Source organism: Scomber scombrus, chromosome 15, assembly GCF_963691925.1.
Source record: "Scomber scombrus chromosome 15, fScoSco1.1, whole genome shotgun sequence".
Lineage (NCBI taxonomy): Eukaryota > Metazoa > Chordata > Actinopteri > Scombriformes > Scombridae > Scomber > Scomber scombrus.
In genome coordinates this window covers 14475264-14488442 of record NC_084984.1, presented here as the reverse complement: position 1 = coordinate 14488442, position 13179 = coordinate 14475264, and the positions used below count along the sequence as shown (strand labels likewise).

At 41.5% G+C, this 13179-nt stretch overlaps 1 protein-coding gene across 1 annotated transcript in view; it reads right to left on the bottom strand.

The window, feature by feature from the left end:
* The window catches only part of ttc28 (tetratricopeptide repeat domain 28), a 218907-nt gene that overhangs the window by 129009 nt on the left and 76719 nt on the right, over positions 1-13179 (bottom strand). The gene's annotated exons all lie outside the window — the stretch shown is intronic.

Sequence of the window (13179 nt, the reverse complement as noted above, 5' to 3'; positions counted from 1 at the left end):
AGAAAACTGAATGAAAGGTGAAAAATGAGCTCTTTATGTTTTTGCTGCTGAATCCCTATCATTAGGATTCATCACCTGGAGGTCTAAAATTTCGCTGCAATTCAGATGTGCCAGGAGACCACAACTTTGAAACCTGTTATTTCTTGCTGTAATGATTCCTCCTGTTCATACTGACCATTAGAAGATCCCTTCATAATGCACTTACAATGGAAGTGATGGAGGACAGAATCCACATTCCTCCTTCTGTGCAAAAAAATATAGTATTTAAAAGTTGATCTGAAGCTAATATGAAGCTTCAGCAATCGAAATGAGTCAAATCAAGTCTTCTATGTTTCAATGTTACAGTCTTTTTAGTGCCAAAGTCCCTCTTTTTTGTTACTTTACTTCCACCACAGCTCAACAGGGAAACACAGTCCACTGAGACACAAAAAGGGAATTTTTGACTAAAAAGACTAACTAAATTGGAAGATATCCAATTTATTTAATTAACTCCGACTGCTGAAGCTTTTTTTTTAACTGTGGATTTAATCCTCCATCATTTACATTGTAAGTGCATTATGAAGGAATCTTCTAATGGTCAGTATGAACAGGAGGAATGATTACAGCAAGAAAAACGGGTTTTAATCATAGACTGTATATAAAATGGACGTAACATCCGTGATGTCACCCATTGGTTTGTGGACTGCTGCTTGGAAGCGAATAGTTTCGGATCTGGGCAGCGGCGTCTTGAAAATCTCCGGTGCATGCCGGGTAAAAAAAAAACACGGATTCTACTTATATGGGCATCAGGAGGGGCATGAGGCGCCCTCCTGAACCTGTGAACCAATCAACCTGTCAATCACGACGTAGCCACGCCCAAATTGCATACCCTGCTTTATCGTCAAATATAAAATCAGAGAGGCCAAAATTTCACAAATGAAGAAGGCTTTAAACTAGCGATTGAGACCATAAACACATTTTGAAAACGTTTACTGAGATTAGAAATCAAGTGAGAAGTTGGTAAATTCTCCATTGACTTGTATAGAGACGGAAGTACTTTTGACACCAAAACGGTCGCCCCCTGGTGGCCTTTTGATAGAATGCAATTTTAAGTTACTTCCGCGTTGGCATCATTTCAGAGGACCGGAACTCCCCGCCTGGTTTTAATAGTTGGTTAAAGATATATTTAAAAAACTGTTAATATATTCTTGAAGATATTTCTGTCTGGAGCAAAGTTGTCGACCACTGACTGAATAAATAATTCATCCATCCCTAAAACCTTAAGGCTAACATGCCTAAAAATCTTCAATACACATTATATAGGGTTAAGTATTAAGTACACATGGATACTTCTTCATTCTTAACCCTCCTGTTGTCCTCGGGTCAAGGAAGGAAGGAAGGGAGGAAGAAGGAAGGGAGGATGGAAGGGAGGAAAGGAAGGAAGAAGGAAGGAAGGAAAGGAGGGAGGTAGGGAGGAAGGAAGGAAGGAAGGAATGGAGGAAGAAGGAAGGGAGGAATAAGGAAGAAAAGGAGGGAGGAAGAAGGAGGGAGGGAGGAAGGAAGGAAGAAGGAAGGAAAGGAGGAAGGACAGGAGGGAGGAAGGAAGGGAGGAAAGGAAAGAAGGAAGGGAGGAAGGAAATGAAGGATGGAGGAAAGAAGGACGGAAGGAAGGAAGGTAGGAGGGAGGGAGGGAGGGAGAAAGGAAAAGAGGAAGGGACGAAGGAGGGAAAGAAGGACAGAGGAAAGAAGGAAGGGAGGCAGGTAGGGGGGAGGAAAGAAGGAAAGGAGGAAGAAAAGAAAGGAAGGAAGTAAAGGGGGATGGAGGAAAGAGAGAACGAGGGAGGGAGGAAGGAAGGAAAGAAGGAACAGTCATAACAGGCAGGGTCAATTTGACCCGGGAGGACGACAGAAAGGTTAAGCACTTAAAAAGTTTAGTAGAATCCACATCATGGACGTAATTAAAAGGCGATGGAGGTTGAATGTGAGTCCAGCCAGCTTCACACAAACAGCTCTCACTTCATTACGACCTGTCGCACATTTTACACCGAGCTCAGACGATGAATCCTGACACCAGATTCATGAACACAAACACTGCTCTGTTCTTCCCTCACCGTCGAACAGACTGTAACTTAATTGTGTCGTCCACCTCTCTTCTCTTCCCCTTCATTCCTCCTCTTTTTCTCTCTCATTTATCATCCTGCCCTCCTTCCTCCCATTTAAGCCGTAATCTGTCATGATGAGTGAGTGAATGAAGACAAAGAGGAGAGGAATTAGATTACATGGCAGCTCTTGTCCCGCCTGCCACTTTTTCTTGCACCCACACAGTCTTTTGTCCCCCGTCCTCGTCTTCAGACAGCTTTCATTGAAATAAATGGCGAAGGGGGGGGGGGGGGTCATATGTAATCGAATGCATTAAGCTTTCAGACCTCGGCTTGCCGGTGTCACAGCAGAGTGTGAGCAGGGTGCGGTGTCGTTTCACTGTTGATTAACCCAAAGTGGGATAAATGGTTGGTAATTACAGCTGGAGCCAATGGAGCCCTGAAAACAGTGGGTCCCAACTGGAGGGTCGCAGTCCAAAGGTGGACCGTGGGTCACAAGCTTCGGTCGACTCAGACTAAAAAATGTGCCTTAAAATTGAAGTGAATTTCTGTAATAGCGATTTTAAAATGTTACTTATCAGAGAACATAACAGATTAAATAAAGCAGGGCTGCAGCTAACAATTCTGTAAATTACAGCTGTAAAGGTTATTATATTTGTAAGAAAATGAACCAGTTGTAATGATGTAATGCTTTTCTTTGTTATCAATGATAGTAAACTGATTATATTTGGGTTTGAGACTATTGGTCCGACAAAAAGATGTATGAAGATGCCACCTCAAAGGCATTTTCTACTATTTTCATTAGTTGCAGTTCCTTTTGGTCTGTGAAACATCACAAACATTCAAAAATGACCATCACATAGAGCGCATAGAGGGGGGCGCTATCCAATGTCTTGTTTTGTCTGAAAAAACAAATATATTCAGTTTACAGGAATGTTAAACCAAGAAGAGAAACATTATTACATCTAAGAACCTTGAACTATGTATTTTCTGCTTGAAAAATTACTTCTAATTGATTAATCAATAATTAAAATACAGTTTGTTGTATGAAGACGTCACCTCACGAGCATATTCTACTATTTTCATGATATTTTACAGACATATCAATGAATCAATCAATGAAAATAATCATCAGGTACAGTCCTACACTGGATTACTTTCTTTATTAATGTGTGAAACATCAGAAAACTGACCAAAAATGACCATCACATAGAGCACATAGAGAGTGATGTCTTGCTTTGTCAGGAAAAAACTGTCCAAAATACAAATATATTCAAATCACAGGATTGTAAAACCAAGAAAAGGAACAAATTCTTACATCTAAGAACCTCGAAAACTCACTTTTAATTGATTAATCGATTATTAAAGTAGTTAGACTCATATTCTGCCAATTGACTCATAGATTACATTGCAGCTCTAAAATAAAGCCAATCAAAGTCTTTTCTGCTCTTCTTAACAACAGCCCACAGTGTGAGTGTGAATGTTTCACTGCTTGCATGAGTGAAAATGAAAGCGTGTGTTTGATAAAAATAAAAATAAAAGTATTTGGATGCAGCCGTGCGAATGACTCAGAGCTCTGACTTCCACTTTGGCAAAACTTTAAGGTACCTTTCCAACAGTGGATAAGCGGGGGCGGGAGCACGTGGCCATTTCTGTGACTTTCCAAAACGGACAAACCAGCATTCACATCACTTCACACAGCTGTGGAGGTGAGACAAGAGTCAGAGGTTTCAACTTCTCTCTAGCTCTGCTTATTATCATTCATGACACATTTACTCACTTTTCATGTGACCATCCGAGCACAACTCTATGACTGCTTTACAGGAGAGACCCTCTGAAAATACACACCATTATCCCCGTATTTAAATAAAATCCAGTCACCTCCTCCCTCTCCTCTTTTTCTATGATGGTCAGCTTTTCACTTCACCTTCGAGTGGAGCCGAACATCTATAAACACCTCGTAAGAACCGGTTCTGATCGACCATAAATCACAATGTACCCTCCTCTTTTTATTCTCCACCTCTCTCCCTTGTAAACAACATACAGTGGGAGCATTTCACTGCTTAAACGAGTGAAAATGAAAGTGTATGATTGATAAAAAAATCATTATGGACGCAGTGAATCTCAGTTCTGAATCTGTTATGTCTTAATGTACAAAAAATTCAGGTAGCAGCTTTTCATTTTTAGCCGGCACTTTAACCCTCCTGTTGTCTTCGAATCAAGGATGGAATGGAGGGAGGAAGGGAGGAAGAAGGAAGGAAAGGCGGTAGGAAGGAAGGAAGGAAGGGAGGAAGAAGGAAGGAAGGGAGGGAGGAAGGAAGGAAAGAAGGAAGGAGGGAGGGAGGGAGGGAGGGAGGGAGGGAGGGAGGGAGGGAGGGAGGGAGGGAGGGAGGGAGGGAGGGAGAAAGGAAAAGAGGTAGGGAGGAAGGAAGGAAAGAATAACAGAGGAAAGAAGGGGGAAGGGAGGGAGGAAGGAAGGAAGGAAGGAGAAAAGAGGAAAGGTAGGACGGAGGGAGGGAGGTAAAAAGGAAAGCGGGAGGGAGAAAGGAAAAGAGAAAGGGAGGAAGGAAGGAAAGAAGGACAGAGGAAAGAAGTAGGGAGAGAGGAAGGAAGGAAGGAAGGAGGGGAGGAAAGAAGGAGGGAGGGATGAAGGACAGAAGGAAGGAAGAAAGGGGGATGGAGGGAAAGAAGGAAGAAGGAAGGGAGGAAAAAAGGAACAGTCAAAACAGACGGGGTCAATTTGACCCGGGAGGACGACATGAAGGTTAACTGGAGTAGAAAAATGTGCCTGTATCCCAGAGCTTTCTGAATCTGCTTTATTAATATACAGAAATGAAAGGAAAAAGGTTGGAAATAACAGAAAAAAACAGAGTTTCCAGTGTTTTCTGAGCTCAGTCGGAGCCAGCTTATAGCTAACAAACAGCTGCTATTTTGGCCGTTCGGAGCGAATAACCACAAACCGTCCAGCGGTCAAATAACGAGGCAAGGTTAAAACATCATCCGTAAAAAAACACCTTGAGGCTACATCACTTAGAAAAAAATTACAGCTTTTAAAAAAAAACCACACACACACACACACATAGCTCATCACCATCACAAAATAAAAAATCAAGGCTCCTAAAAATCACAGCGCGTGCGGCTCTGTTTTAGCTCCTGGCTCCGACGGTATGCCAAGCGTCCATGCTGAGCGGAGAGAGACAGCAGCCTGCTCTCTGACCCTCGTCCAGGCTGGAGAGGAAAGCGGGGATGATGAAGATCCGGGCTGGTGACTGTGTGTGACATATGGGCTTCCCACCTGTCTGCCTACCTCTACTTAGCTCTGCCCCTCAAAATCTGTCGCCTTCACACTGATTTGGCTTTTTTTTTTTGGGGGGGGGGGGGGGCAAACAAGACTTTTGCTTTGATTGGTGAAAGCATCTGGGGAGGATCATTTCAGTCAGATGAGGATGATTACATCAGAGGAGGGAAAAGATATAATCATAGCGATGGCTATTATCTCTGCATGACTGTGTGTGTGTTTCTGTGTGTAGGTGTGTGTATGTGTGTGTGTCAGTGCTTTATACCCCCTTCAAGGGTGTAAACATGCCAGAGCCAGACAGAAAGTGACAGCAGGATGAGTCTGCCTCCACCGCCACCTCCAGCCTCTCGCTCTCTCTGTCAGCCACACACACACACACACACACACACACACACACACACACACACACACACACACACACACACATACATCCTGCCTATTAGCTCAGTCTGGTTACGCTGCCTGCTAAGCACATATAGGGGGTACAGTCCAGACAGTCTCGCAGACACACCTCTCAAACACACACACACACACACACACACACACACACACACACACACACACACACACACACACACACACACACACACACACACACACACACACACACACACACACACACACACACAACCTGTTTTGCTTTGTTTCGTGTCAGATTGAAAGAGCATCTTTGCGTCTGGCAGGTACTTCACACTGATTCCCAATCGAGCGCTTAGACGAGCTCTTCAACATCAGCTGACAGGTTTGTGTCAGTTTAAGTGAAGCGATCAATAAGAAGTAGAGTGTGTGTGTGTGTGTGTGTTAGCAGCGCCAACACTTTATTATATATTTGTGTGTGTGTGTGTGTGTTTTCTTTCTGTATTCATATATAAAAGCACCGTGGGAGCTCTTGAGGCTACATTTATGGAGGAGAAAAAAACAAACAAAAAAACGGTATTGAAAGAGACATAATGGCGAGCAGAGAGAGGGAGGCGTGTGTGTGTGTGTGTGTCGGTGTGTCGATGTGTCAGAGCAAAGGATGCACACTGGATGAACAGATGCTTCAATTACTGCTCGTAACTCACATTAATCGAGAACAGATGGCAACACAAGTGGCGGAAGAGAGAGAGAGATCGAGAGAGAGAGGATCACACAAACTAGACATGATAGAGATTGATGTCTTTTAGAAATCAGAAAATCCGCCTCAAACGTTAAAGAAAAAACAACAACAAACCGACCGAGAAAGTGGACCGAACCTGGATTTTTTTGAACAGTTTTAAGTCATGTTTTAAAGGACATGGATGAAAGACAGAAAGAAGATGTGGCCTCCTGTGATCTGTTGAAGATGGATTGAGGCTGAGAGAGAGAGCGAGAGAGAGAGCGAGAGAGAGAGAGAGAGAGAGAGAGAGAGAGAGAGAGAGAGAGAGAGAGAGAGAGAGAGTAGAGCTTCCTCCTGACACACCTGGCAGCCCGGAGCCAGCTCTTATTTCATCACAACTATGAAAAATTGAGAATCACACAATAAACAAATGAATATTACAGTGTTTGCAGTAGAAATGCTATTCATCATCCTTCTCCTCCTGCGCTTCCAACAGAGGAGGAAGATTTAGTCAGAGTCAGTAGCACTGGTTTAGTGTCGCTATGAGAGAATAAGTCTGTTTCATTACACCTGACAAACCATTTTATTTGATTTTTAGGTCAAATTGAAGGTGAATACACCCCAAAACACTGGTAGTAATGCACAGTAACATGAGTATGCAAGGCCAAAGTAGGTGTGTAACTATGATGGATATTTAAAACAGTTTGGATCATATTTTTCTGCTTGCTTCTGTTTTATTTTTTAATTTTTTTTTTAGCAAACTCATGTCCCCCTCATCCTCCACGCCTTTTTTCTCCTGTAAAACTAAAACAAACTATTCGAACGCAACAAAAAAATTCTTAGTTAGGTAACGTTAGCTACTATTAAATACAGCTGAAAACAGCTAAGAAGAGCTAAAAATTAAAAGCCTGCTTTTGTTCACCACTGGCTGAGAATGAAGGACTATTGTTTCATATATTACTATTAATTTAGAAGGTTGTAAACTGTATGTGTAATGGTAGATTTGAAAGCTTGGACAGTCCACTCTGTAATCATTTCTTCTGTTCATACTGACTATTAAAATCCTTCAAATGTGCTATCAATGTAAAGTGATGCATTTAAAAGTAGTTGATCAGCTTCTATTGAGCTTCAGCAGTCTGAGTTAGTCATATCAAGTGATATCTGACACATTTACAGTCTTTTTAGCATCAAATTCCCTCTTAGTGTTTCCCTGTTGAGCTGTGGTGGAAGTATAGTAACAAAAAGACTTTGGTACTAAAAACACTGTAACGTTGAAACATAGAAGATGAAGATTTGACTCATTTGGACGACTGAAGCTTCATATTAGCTTCAGTAGGAGGACTGTGGGTTTAGTCCTCCAACACTTCCATTCTAAGTGCATTATGAAGGGATCTTCTAATGGTCAGTATGAACAGGAGGAATGATTACAGCAAGAAAAACACACTTAATGTTCATTTGGGCTCCTGACTGTTGTTTTAAGACAGAATTGCTAATGGTAACACTTACTAAACTTGCTGAGTTATCACAACTCACAATAATGACGGCCAAACTATCACTCTAAGCCTTACATTGTAAAAAAAACAACAACTGTAATGATCCTTTAAAGTCTGCAGGCCTCAGAGTGAAACTAAGTGAGGAATTGTCTTTTGTTGGACAACATGAATAAAGATGTGCAGGCGCCACTTGATCACTTAAACACGACGGTTTCATTTTGCTACGTCAATACTCCACTTATCCTACAGCAGGTGATATAATGACACGCTGTGTGAGTTGTGTGCTTTTAACCTCTCAGAGTGAGATCATTATTTATAAGCCTGTGAGGGTCTCAGGGAGTCATTAAAAAAACAGCAACCTGCATTGTGAGGATGCCTCTTTGTATAATTTAATGCACGTTATTATCCGAGTTAAAATATGATCAAACCCAGCAAAGTTAAACCAGGACAGAGCTGCAGCGTAATGTTACTCACAGTCTAGGAATTAACAACCCTCTCATCTTGCACGGCGACATGATTCAAACAGGTTCTTCTAATAGACTAGTCAGCCTGTAAAGTACTGTGGCTGAGGAATAATGCTGCTGAGCAAGCATCTTCCCACAAAACACAATGAAACAAAAAGAAGGAACAAACAGCCTCTCGAGCCATTTGGTGAAAAAAACCTCATTTGAGGCTTTGTACCATGGGTGTAATATAGAAGAACTGGATACCAGACTCAGAGATGGCTTTCATTCAATCAAAGGGAGATTGCTTGCTGAGCACTTAAACTAAAACAGTTTTTAAAATTCTGGGTTTGTGGAAAGTTGTACAAATATAGATTAAAAAAAGATTTTAAAAAGATTAATAATTGACCTTATTTGCAGTTGAAAGTGTCCTCTTGTCTCTTTTATAATGGCGGCCTATGGGGAGGATGCTTTTTTTTTGGCCGAGGTGGATTTCATGCTGCAAAATTGGCACCAAGGTTAAGTAGTGGTGCCAGATCCAGCTGTCTTAATACATCCATGGACTGTACTTAACTAGTAACATGGGATTATACTTACAATGACAATGCTAACATGCTGATGTTTAGTAGATGTAATGCTTTCCATCTTATTTTAGTGTATCAACATGCAAAGAAAAATGCACTTTATAGATAACAGGCACTCTGTCACTTAACATCCTTTAATTATGACTTTTTATTCAGACCCATTTGTCGTCGTCTTTTAAGGGAAACAATATTTCCTTTTTTCTTGTGTATAAAAGTGCATCATGAAAAAATGACAATAATAAATAAAGACATCTAAAATCTGCTAAAACTTTCTAATTAAAGACAAAGTACAGCTTAGACTGATGGGAACTTTAATGGTTTTGCAGGTATCTGACTATAAACTTAAACATTCTAACCTAATGATGGAGCTAGATAAAAAGTTACTGGATCACAAGAGTTACAAATGTATATGACCAAATTTCATGGAAATCCGTCAAAGTCAGCAAGATTCATCCTCTGGGTATCATATATATCTTTGCAAAATTTCATGGCAAACTATCCAATAATTGTTGAAATATTTCAATGGATAAAAGAACATTTTGACCTGCTTGTGGCGCTAAATGAAAAGTCATGGGATAAGAATTTAACCCTTTAATGCATGAGCTATGATAACCTCAGTCAGGATTTTTCTTTTCTTAAGTATTTTTATTTCTCTTTAGGCATGAAAAAAAGTATTTGAACTTTATTTTTATTTCATCCAATTACATTACATTACATCATTATAACTATAAAAGTTACTGCAGATGAAGTGGTAGTGTATGAGATGATGTACTAGTGTCTGCTGTGGTGGCTGAAGTGCAACTATGCCATTAAAATCCATGCATATATATAAGAAAACAGCATTTGTATACCTGTCCACTGTAGTGATCACTATGCATTAAAAGGGGTTACATTTAATCCTCTGGCAACCGTGAATATCTGTGCAAAATTTGGTGCCAATCCATTATGTAGATTTTGAGATATTTCACTAGATAAGTGAAAACTCCTCGACCTCAACCTCAACGTCATTGTGCCAGTGGAAAAGTCAGAGATTACCAAAGTCATTAGGATTCATTCTCTGTGGACCGTTAATGTTTGTACAAAGTCGTTAAGATATTTCTGTCTGGACCAAAGCGGTGAACCAACCAACAAAGTGACACTGCCAACCCTCGAGCCACACGCTGCCAGCACAGCTAAAAAACCACAAACAACCATGAAAACAGGGAGCGTGAAGGTAACTGAGTCCATACATCCACATACCCACAGAAACATTTAGCCAACACACACACACACACACACACACACACACACACACACACACACACACACACACACACACACACACACACACACACACACACACACACACACACACACACACACACACACACACACACGGACACACGGACACACGGACACACACACACACACACACACACACACCAACTGTTCGCTGGTTAATCTGCATGAATATTTATCACTGCTTCACTGGGACACTAGCTAAGATGCAATAATTGAGTTGGAGTGGCCATAACCACTGTTTCCACTGGGACCAATAAAGATGTTACACGACCAGCTGTGGGCTCTCTCACACGGACCTGCAGCATCGGTCTTAATGGCTTTGCGAAGTCTGTGTGTACCACAGTGTGTTAAAAGTTGTGGAGGTGCATCCAAGGCTTTAAATTGTATTAAAAAAAGGAGTTTTGCTTGACTTAAACTCCTCATTTATCAAGCACAGAGACGAGTTTGTGTCTTCTGTGCGAGTCTCTCCATTGATGTCTAAGTGCATCTACTATATGCAGGGTCATCAGTGACACGCCTGGCATCTCGTGTTGAAGGACCACAGGATTTATCTGGAGCCAACAGATGAGGCGTCTCCGTCTGTCTGATGTAAGCAAACCACAGAGGCACTGGAGAGCAAAGCTGAGCTCTGCCTACATTAACACAGTCCATTAACCGTGTTCAGCATTCAGCGGACACAACTGAGCTGAGCCGGTAGTGCTTTAATGTAATGTTTCCAAGTAATGAGTATTACAATCACTTACTGTTTCCCTCTCATTATAACGTGTCGTCAGGGATCAGGTGTAATTTGAACAAAAATAACCAATAAAAGACAACATTTGGTCATTGCATGTCATACTCAGTGTTGGGGAGAAACTAGTTAGATGTAGCTGTAATCTGTTAAAGTTACTGAGAAAAAAATGTGTAATTAAAATGTTGATGATTACAAAAGAGGTTACATCTGAAGTCAGACCTTTAAGATTTTGCTCAGGAGGGTTTTTACCTCATTTTTTAATATTTAACATGTAACTGAATACATATATTGCTGTTTTTAATTCTTTGAAATCAATATTTATTTATTATATTTAGTAAATAAATGATGACGTGGGTTTATTTGGAGCACACATGGGCTTAAATGGAGTCACAGTACCAATTAAACCCACTTTATTCATCAAATATCTTTATCTTAAAGACTGGACTGTACTGGAACCAGGCGGGGAGTTCCGGTCCTCTGAAATGATGCAAACGCGGAAGTAACTTAAAACTGCATTCTATCAAAAGGCCACCAGGGGGTGACCGTTTTGGTGTCAAAAGGACTTCCGTCTCTATACAAGTCAATGGAGAATTCACCAACTTCTCACTTGATTTCTAACCTCAGTAAACGTTTTCAAAATGTGTTTATGGTCTCAATCGCTAGTTTAAAGCCTTCTTCAATGCAGTATGATGTATATTTGTGAAATGTTGGCCTCCCTGATTTTATATTTGACGATTAAGCAGGGTATGCAATTGGGGCGTGGCTACGTCGTGATTGACAGGTTGATTGATTCACAGGTTCAGGAGCGCGGACAGATAGACTGCAGGAAATAGCCGTGAACTTGTTTCACACCGACAGTTTTCTCCGGAGTTTTGTGGTTATAGTTAGTAGTAACAGCTGACTTGGTTAGCATCACCAGGTTGCCGCTGTAGACTGTGGTAGATCCAGCCCTCATAACCTCCCCCGCTCCGTCCTCTTGCCCCTCTTGATGCCCATATAAGTAGAATCTGTGCTATTATTTTTCCCGGCATGTACCTGAAATTTTCAAGATGGCACCGCTCAGATCCGATACTATTGGCCTCCGAGCAGCAGTCCACAAACCAATGGTGACGACACGGATGTTAAGTCCATTTCTTATATACAGCCTATGGCTGGAACTGATAATTACAGCGGATAAAAACAAGTGATGGTTTACTTTCTATTTCGGTCAAGGCCACAGGATCAAAGTGAGTGGAAGGTGTGAGTGTCAGTGTGTTATAAGTGGAGGTCGACACATGATGGCCGTACAATAGGGAGCACTTTTCAATTCTGCTTTTGAAATGTGGCGTGCGGAGGTCAACGTAAAGAGTCAGCTGACACATCTTTCTCTTATCTGAAGACTTCTCTTCACCGCAGCTGTTCAAAAACACCTGGTCTCTGCTATCAAACCTCCTTCGCTTCCCCTATCGAGCTTCCACATACAAACAAAACCACAAGTGTTGTTTTTGCTCGAGGTGTGTTTTATTTTATCACGTCCGAACTCCGTTGGGATTAAACCCGAGTGGCACTTCAATGCGTGAACATTTAACCTTGGCAGACTCAGAGTTTCATACAGATTGAATTACTCTGAGCCGACTGCTCTACATTAAAGCCAGCGTTTTTCTCTGTCACATACCCACATACCCACACACACACACACACACACACACACACACACACACACACACACACACACACACACACACACACACACACACACACACACACACACACACACACACAGGAGTAATCCTAGTTAACCCTCAACACACAAGATTTATTCCCTCGGTGACCAAAAAAGCAATTCCCCTTTTTCTCCCTCTCTTTCTCTTTTCCTCTCTGCTCTACTTTATCTGTACAGCCAGACCTCGAGTCACTCCCTCGACCCTTTCATGTACTCGAATACCATCTTTGGAGAAATCTACCTCTCTCTTATGCTACACACACACACATTAAACACACTCACACCGCAGCACTTACAATGAAAAATATGCATAAACGAAGGAAGAAGTGTGGAGGACAAGCAGCCTTCTGATCCTGTTAACTGCCGAACAGCGGAGGGCTTTGGTTTCTCTCACATCCGGTAATTAGGCTGTCACTCAACCAGCTGTTTCTGTCTGTGTGTGTGTGTGTGTGTGTGTGTGTGTGTGTGCCAGCTGATCATTTGATTGCC